Source organism: Chenopodium quinoa, unplaced genomic scaffold (assembly GCF_001683475.1).
Source record: "Chenopodium quinoa cultivar QQ74 unplaced genomic scaffold, ASM168347v1, whole genome shotgun sequence".
Classification (NCBI taxonomy): domain Eukaryota; kingdom Viridiplantae; phylum Streptophyta; class Magnoliopsida; order Caryophyllales; family Amaranthaceae; genus Chenopodium; species Chenopodium quinoa.
Window position 1 is genome coordinate 7,861,633 of NW_018742204.1, and position 9,191 is coordinate 7,870,823.

Sequence of the window (9,191 nt, forward strand, 5' to 3'; positions counted from 1 at the left end):
ACGCAAATGACTTAACTGATGTATAATATAGAGTTATTTGCGTCACTCCTTTGTTAAACGAGTGATGCAAATGACTCAACTGATGTATAAAATATAGTTATTTGCATCACTTATTTTATAAATGAGTGATGCAAATGATTGGTTGAGGATTTATTCAACCACTGATGCAAATGATTTCTTTTTTTTTTTCAAATCTATTAAAAAACATTATTATACTTTTCCATCAATATATTGTAATTTCATAATGTAAGACAATTAGATTATGATAAGTTAATCAAATCAAGTATATATTTCGACAGATTTTCCTTCGTATTTTGACCTACCCATAAATTTGGGAATGACGTCAATGTATACACTAATATCCTATCAAAAAGTTTACAACTCAAAATGATTGGTATCATTAACCAACACAAGAACAAAGACCAACCCAAAAAATTGTTAACAGAATTACATTCATTTCAAGCCTAAGAACTAAACAAAAAAAGTCTAACAAATAAATGGAGTTAGCTAAGTTAAATTCTAAATTTCAACATTGCTCATAAAATTGTCTGACCAAATATCTTGAACCACATTTATCTCCTCCCCTGTATAAGGTATTGTTCTAAATAAACCTGTTAACACAACACAAAACAAAAAAAATAATCATTTCAAGAGTGTAGCAAATCTAAAATATATTGAATTAGTAATGAAAAATGTGACAACACATACTATAATAAGGTCCTCATTATATTACGATGATGTTGAACTATTTCAAACGTATAGCACATGACATAGTATCCATATCTCACATCCTCCCAATTTTTTTATGTCACTACACGCATCATGGCAACAAAGTAAGTTGACATACTAATACAACTTATTTCAGAAGAGATACAAACTCAAGCATGAAAAATAAGAATACTAATCATTCTCACCATATTTTAAGAAAAAATACATCTTAGTTATGAATTTATTTCACTCCATTGTTTTTATTTATCACTATACATGCAACAAAATATTCACTGTACCTTATTCTTCGAGAACTTCAAGTCATACACTTTCACAATCTCCATTGTTTTTTGAACTATGATGAATTTGTTTGCATGGAGACAAACTCTGTCTTGGAGGCTTAAACTTCTTTTAAAACTTTTGTAAATGATCAAATATTGCCAAGATCCCATTCTAATCAAATTAACTGCTTCAAGAATTATTATCAGTTTCCCCCAACCCCTAGAAAAACAAACAATTATCTCAGGTGATAAATAATGTTGAAACTTAGTCTTATATAAACATGCTAATGTGAAATTTAGGATTTAGGAACTATGTCTCGGCTTTTTCTGCAAATAGTAAGTCATGTAATTATTTTGTGGCAGAAATTATGGCTCTTATTTGTGAGATTGAACTAGCTAGAGAAATGCAATAAGCAGATTATTGATCCAACTGATACCTGATATTATATAACAATCAAACTAGAAAATTCAATGAAATACAAAAAGATTAGAGTTAATATGTATATGTGACTGTGAGAGAGAAACCTTTACCTTCTCCCCTGCAATTTACAAACTACTCAAAAACAAAAAATCTCTCTGCAACAAATTGCCGCTGCACCAAAGCCACACCATCGCCACTAACCACCAACCATCAGCTGCACTTGCACCAAGTATTTCACCACACGAAAATCAATTAACTAATGTAATCAAGCCTATGCTATATGTAAGTACTGTAACCTTATTCTTCAAGAACTTTATGTCATACACTTTCATAACCCAATACATGTATTGAAAAAATATAGCTTTATTACAACATCAAAGAATACATAGAATCTAACGAAAATATATATTTAACTATAAAGCTAGTGAAATCATAAATGTAGTTCAAAATCCACCTTAGAAATGCCACAAGTTGAGTATACTGAAATTTAGATTAGCAAGAGTGTATAATGAAACTCTAGATTGTGGAACCGATATTCGGTAATTAATGAAGAATTAGATTATGCCACTTCAATTGTAATGTTAATTTACCTTTAATATGAGAGAAATAAAGTAAGAAATTAACTATAACATCTCAAATTATAGAACAATTAAACAAGAAAATTCATCGAATAACAATAACATTAGAGTTACTCTGAATATAAGAGAGAAACCTTAACATTATCCCCTGCAATTCACAAACAATTCAACAACAAATTGCCCGCTGCACCAAGCCACACCACCACACTCACTACCGACCACAAGCCACTTGCTACACATGCACCAAGTAATTCACTAATCAAACTTTATATCTAGATACAAACACTCGATTAAACAAGAACAATTGCTCAAAATACCGTGAAATTGTGATAGATTTTTTGAAGTCAAGGTTTACATAAAATGAGAAATTAAAAAGCTCACTCACGAATGAGAAATTATAGAACAAAGCAGAACGAGTGAGAACTCCAACAACTTTTGAACAGCAATTTACCACCGCAGCGGCACCCAAATCTCCACCAATTAATAGTGCTGCCACCGCATAAATCAGCCAATGCCGCCCAACTAACCATCAACAGCAACACCAACAAGCAGCAATCCCATACTAGCCTCGATTTAGGGTATTTCATCTCGAATATCAACGATTTTAATAGTTTGAATTTCGTGGGTGGTTTGGGTCGATTTTTGCTCAAAAATGGGGTGTTTTGCCTCGAATTTGCTAGAAAATGGGGGGTTTTAACTTGGATATTTTGGGGTTTTCAATTAGTGGTTGAATTTGTTGATTTTGGGGTCAAATTTGTTGGTTTGGGTCGAATTTATCAGGGTTTTGCTGTTGAAATCGGTAGGTTTTGCAGTACGAACGACAACAAGGCAACGCTGGGGAATCGGTTGGTTGGAGGGATTTCTTGAGTTTTTGATGTTGAATTTTTGGGGATTTTGCAGTTGAATTTGCTAGGGTTTAATTTTGAAGTTCGAACGGCAACATGGGAGCAAGAGTATTTTATATTGAATGAGAGGAAGCACTGAGTGGGTGGTAGTGGTAATAGTCATTTGCGTCGCTCAATGAAGAAAGAAGTGACGCAATTTACCCACAAAGTTATTTGCGTCACTTATCAATAAATGAGTGACGCAAATAACATTACTATTTGCGTCGTTTCTATTTATGAAAGCGACGCAAATATAAGTAAGCTGAAATATATCATACTTTTGCTTCGCTTTATAGTTAATGTCCGACGCAAATTACTTAGAGTGAAGCTAAAATATATCATTTGCGTCATTTGTTTCTACGAGTGACGCAAATAAGGCGACGCAAATGAGCATTATTCTACTAGTGGTGGAAAATAGAAAAGACGGTTGGTGTTAACAAGCAACCTTTCTGCCGTCTTCCAAGCTTGTCTCGTGTGACTTATTATTACCCCTGCAAGGTAAAAAGACAATACGACATGCTTCAGAATATTCCTTCCGGGGATCTTCGTCCTCCCTATGAGTACCCTATTTCCCAAGAAGTAGACAGATTTGATGCTTACTGGGGTGCTAGACCTTTATGGGAAGTGATTACCCAAAAGGTTTCTCCTTCCTTGCCCAATAATGTAAAGAAGTGGTTGCTGAAGAAACCTTCGAAGGATTCGAATAAAAAGCAGGGTAAAACTGATGTGAAGAGTCGTCTGGGTGACTGGGTGATTCATGCCAAGGAACGCCTAGGTGCAGGAATTGAATTCAAAACACCTGCAATGCCTAGGAAGAAAAATGATACCAAAGATAAAGGGAAAAGGAAAGTTGACACCACGGATAAAAAGGCTTGGGTTGAAAAGAAGCATGGAGTGTTAGCTGAAGGGAAGACTGTCTACTCTAAACTTGAATGTAGGTCCTCTAAAGGGTGCCTACTAGCTAAAGTTATGGATGAGGAGGAGGAAGCAGACAAAAATTGGAAAAGGGCTAGAAAGGAAAAGAAAGATTAGGAGCATTTCTTGTCTTTCAATTTATTAGACTTAGTTTATTTTTTTTTATTTAAAGTTAATTTATTTTAGCTTTATTTAAATTCCATCAATAATGTAATTTTATTTTATTAATGAAATTTCATCTTTTAATTAAATTATTTACTTTAAATTTATTTTATTAAAGCAATGAAAACCGAAAAAATTAATTTTCCAGAAATTCTTCGAGTACGGAAGTCGAAAATTTTCCGAAAAAACACCAAAATTCGCCCAGAATTTATTTTCAAATTGGCGCCACGTATTTGCAATTGGCGCCTATCATTGGAGTCTGTCGCCAGGCGCCAATTTCATCGGCTGGCACTGATGATTGTTGGCTGGTGCCAGGTTCTTCTCTGTTACGCCGATAACTCACCGATCTTCTGTTGAATTTTTAATTATTTCTGGAACGCGGAGATGTCTAAAAATAAAGTGGCCGCACCCGTAAAGGGTTGCCTACGTATCCTTTCTAAAGGAATCAGGCCGAACGTAGCTCTCTTGAGTATCCTACTCAAGTAATTATGGGTAGTATTTCTTAAGTTGGTCAAGATTTGTCATGTTCGAGAATTCATTGCCATCCATATCAGTCAATTTTGCTGCACCTCCTGACAGGATTGTTTTGACAATGTAGGGTCCAGACCAATTAGGTCTAAATTTACCCCTTGGATCTAAAACATTTTTCCTTAGTGCTTTTAACACCAAGTCTCATACTTTGATATTTATTGTCTTGACCTTCTTATTAAAATGCCTAGCCATACGAGTTTGGTAACACTGAGTGTGATGTAGAGCTTCTAGTCGTTTCTCGTCGAGTAGAATCAATTCTTCATAACTTGCCCTAGTCCATTCAACTTCATCGAGTTTACTCTCTAACCCGATGCGTAGAGATGGTATTTCTAATTCGACAGGTTGTACGACATCCATTCCATATACCAAGGAAAATGGCGTATTTCCCGTTGATGTACGGATTGACGTGCGGTAACCCCACAATGCAAAGTGGAGTTTGTCAGGCCAATCTTTATAATTTTTCATCATTTTCTCGATGATAGTCTTCAAATTTTTATTAGCTGCCTCGACTGCTCCATTTGCTTGAGGTCTATAAGAGGAAGAATGATGATGTTGAATGCCGTATTTTTGTAGCAATTCTTTACATTCGGCTTGAAAGTGAGTTCCATTGTCACTTATCATTTCATGTGGGACTCCATATCGACAAATAATATTTCACTCGAGAAAGAGTCCTACATGCTTTGCAGCGATGCGTAGGCATAGAGAAAAGATGGAGGGACATGTTGTAAGTTGGCATAAATTTGGCACTAAAGGCATCTTTTTACATATTGATGGCAATCCCTATTCATTGTAGTCCAATAATATCCTTCTCGCATTATCTTTTGGACTAAAATTTTGCCGTTTATATGAGTGCCACAGATTCCTTCGTGGACTATTCTTATTGCCCTTTGTGCATCCTTATTTCCTACACATAAGAGAGCTCGACCTTTAGGTACCCTTTTATTTAGCTCGTTGTCTATGAGTACATATTGGGAAGCCAAAAGCCTTAGTGCTCGCTTTGCTCTTTTGTCAGCATGAGGAGGGTATTCTCCATTGGTGACATAATTGAGTATGTCCGTGTACCACGGTTCTTCTTCTTCTTCTTCTTCTTCTTCTTCTTCTTCTTCTTCTTCTTCTTCTTCGCCTTGGACTACTTCGTCGTTTTCTATAGCCTGGATGTATGCTGGTTTGTGCCTTTTTTCTATAGTTAGAGGCATTTGCTCGATTTCCGTGGGAATCCTAACCATTGAGGCTAATCTTGCCAAGGCATCAGCAAATTGATTTTCCTCTCTAGGTAGATATGTATATTCTATCTTGTCTAACTGATCGGTAAGAGTTTCCAGATAGGTTTGATAAGGGGCTAGGCTTTCGCTCCTTACTTTCCACCTTTTAGATATCTGATTGATGATCAAAGAAGAGTCTCCGAATATCCTTCAATTTTTTTACTCCCAATGCCAAAGAAGTTTCAAGGCCTACCACGCATGCTTCATATGCAGCATCATTGTTGGTAACGTCGAAATTAAGCTTTATGGAGATTGGAACATGCTCTTCTCTAGGTGATACTACGAACACTCCAACGCCACATCCCTTTTGGTTTGAGGCTCTGTCGAAGTATAAGGTCCAAGTATCATCTTCAGTAACCATTAGGCCTTCATCTGGAAATTCATTGTCTTGCATTGGCGTCGAGTCTTTTATTGGAAAATCTGCTAGAAAGTTTGACACCACGGATCCTTTAATAGCTTTTTGTGGCATAAACCTTACATCAAATTGGGCTATATTTACTATCCATCTCTATATGCGTCCATTGAGTGTAGATTTCTCGAATAGATACTTGAGTGGATCTAATCGGAAGACTATGAAGACAGTATGCACCAACATGTAATGTCTTAACTTAGTTGTGGCCCACACCAAGGCGAGGCACAACTTCTCGAGCGGTGTATAGTGTGCTTCGTATTCGAGCATATTTTTGCTTAGGTAATAGATTGCGTTCTCTTTGCCTTCTACTTCTTGTGCTAGCATAGCTCCCATTGTCTCTTTGGTAACCGTCAAATATAACTTGAGAGGTATTCCGGGAAGTGCTGGTGCTAATACGGGAGGATTTGCGAGATAGGCTTTGATCTTTTCAAAGGCTTTTTGACACTCGTCATACCATATTACTGGTACATTCTTCTTGAGTTTTTTGAAGATCGGTTCACATATCGTCGTAAGTTTTGATATGAACCTACTTATGTATTGTAACCGGCCAATAAATCCTTGAATCTGTTTCTCAGTCTTGGGCGGTGGCATTGACATGATTGCTTTGATCTTGGTTGGGTCTACCTCTATTCCACTAGAGCTTATGATGTAACCCAAGAGCTTGCCTGAGGTGACTCCAAAAGCACACTTAGATGGATTCAACATCATATTGTATTTTCTTAGCCTTTCGAAAAATTTCCTTAAGGCTACTTAATGTCCTGGACGGTATTTTGATTTTACAATCATGTCTTCGACATATACTTCGACTTCTTATGCATCATTTCATGGAGTAAGGCAGTTGCTGCACGTTAGTAAGTAGCACCCGCGTTTTTCAACCCGAATGGCATTACCGTGTAGCAGTAAGTGCCCCATGGTGTTATAAAAGTTGTTTTCTCCATGTCTTCTTCTTCCACGAGAATCTGGTTGTAACCTGTGTACCCATCCATGAATGAGAGAAGCGCGTGATTTGCCGTGTTATCTACCAGAATATCGATGTGTGGCTAAGGGAAGTCGTCTTTTGGACTTTCCTTATTTAGATCTCGATAGTCGACACACATCCTTACCCTTCCGTCTTTCTTCGGAACTGGGACGACGTTGGCGATCCATTCGGGGTATTTGGATACCTTGATGAAACCAGCGGTTATCTGTTTTTGAACTTCTTTATTTATGTAAAGGACTACGTCAGGTTTCATTCGACGCAACTTTTGTTTTACAGGTTTCATTCCTGGAATTAGTGGTATAGTGTGTTGAGCTATTTCTCTATTAATGCCTGGAATATCTTCATATGACCAAGCAAATACATCGATAAATTCTTTAAGTAAGTTAATTAAATCGGTTCTTTCTTGTTAATTCAATGTTAATCCGATTTTAACTTCTATTTTATGAGTTGGATCATTTGAGATATCAACTGTTCCAGTTTCTTCGATTACCGGTGTTTTCCTTTCGAGTGTTTCCATTGCTTTAATAATTTATTTGTCTTTTTCATCGTTAGTTAAGCAATGCTCGTCATCTTAGGTTAGAGAAGAACACGAGAAGTAAGGAAAATGAGAAATATTATTATACTCTGAGATCATTATATCAAAGAGTGATATGTCCTCAGGGACTGGATCACTAACTATCCTAGGGGAAGAAATAGGAGGGGAGGTGTTACAACTAAAGACATAGAAAACTCTAGAGGGAGAGACTTCGACTCAGACTCTGACTCAAACGACTCTTAGAACATCGGTCCTTGCCCTGTCGTGATGGATATCTTCCTTCCGCTTGGAGTAGTCACCTTGATAGTCTTGCGCCACCCTTGTAGTGATCCTTCAGCTGGAGTAATTAGCTTCGAGGGATCGAAGCTTTCACTTTGTACGACTATTTGAATGAGCAAGGAGTTATCTTCTTTATAAGTTGGCTCATTCTTTTCTTGCCCGAACAGTAATCCCATGACGTTAAAGTCAAAGCATGGGGGTGCTTTCTCCTTGTGGACGGGAGTTGGGATTTCATCAGTGAAGTAGCAATCCAAGAAAATCTCGAATCCCGGTTGTCGTATGCTGTTTACAACAAATGGCTCGGGAAATTCATGGCATGGATAGTCCTCTCCTTCTTTTATAAATTGACCATTAAGCGTAAGAGGGTACTAATCCATTGGAATTGCTTTCTTTTGAATGCGAGCGTCCCTACGTGCTTTTGCCTTTTCCCGGGCTCACTTGAGATTTTTCCGAGTCGGTTCGAAACCAAGTCCGAAAGTGTCTAACTTAGGGAGGCCAGGTAACTTCAGCGGTTTTGCCATTCCTTTATTCTTTCCTAGGGTTATCCCAGGAAAATTTCCTTGTTTCTTCAGCATGGTATTGACAATCATGTTTGAATGGGGGTCATGGCAAAGAGGGGTCCTTTCATCTTCTTGGATTAAGGAGACTTCTTCGTTAAAGCCCCATAGATCTTCATCATCCTCGTCGTGCTCCACATTAATAATTGGATTTTCTATAGATTTGATCCTCATAGGCGAAGCATCGATGGTGATTGGAATTCCCCCAACTATAGCTTTCACTTGTTGGTGGAGAGATGAAGGGACGGCCTTTAGATCATGAAGCCAAGGGCGTCCCAACAATAAGTTGAATGAAGCTTTGATGTATACTACTTGGAAAGTAGTAGCATGTTCTATTGCTCCCGCCGTTACATTTAGGGTAATCTTGCCAAGAGCTTGACGACGAGTTTTGTCATAGGCCCTTATTCCTTGTCTAGACGGAGTTAAATCTTTATCCCTATTGCCGAGCATCCTCGCAGTTCTATGTGGACAGACGTTGATGGCCGAACCATTGTCTACAAGGGTCATAGGAACATTCATCCTTTTGCAAACTACTGTGAGGTTTAATGCCTTGTAAAGTTTGTCACCTTCTGGGGTAAATCTTTGTCAGAAAAGGTGATCAAATTAATCAGGCTAGGGAGGTCACTTGTGAGGAAGTTTGCTAGTCCCTCAGGATTAGTGTTAGAGTCTATCCTAATTTTGTCCAAG

The 9,191-nt window shown here is 37.5% G+C and overlaps 1 long non-coding RNA gene across 2 annotated transcripts; it reads right to left on the bottom strand.

The window, feature by feature from the left end:
* Nucleotides 1-270: 270 nt before the first annotated feature.
* Nucleotides 271-3,071, bottom strand: LOC110710108. Of its 2 annotated transcripts, none has more exons than XR_002509131.1 (2): nt 709-3,071; nt 271-611 (listed from the first exon to the last, which is right to left on the bottom strand). It is a non-coding gene; the product is annotated as an uncharacterized LOC110710108 (long non-coding RNA). The 2 variants fall into 2 exon arrangements; XR_002509134.1 differs by having other exon boundaries at nt 1,008-3,070.
* Between the last annotated feature and the right edge of the window lie 6,120 nt (nt 3,072-9,191).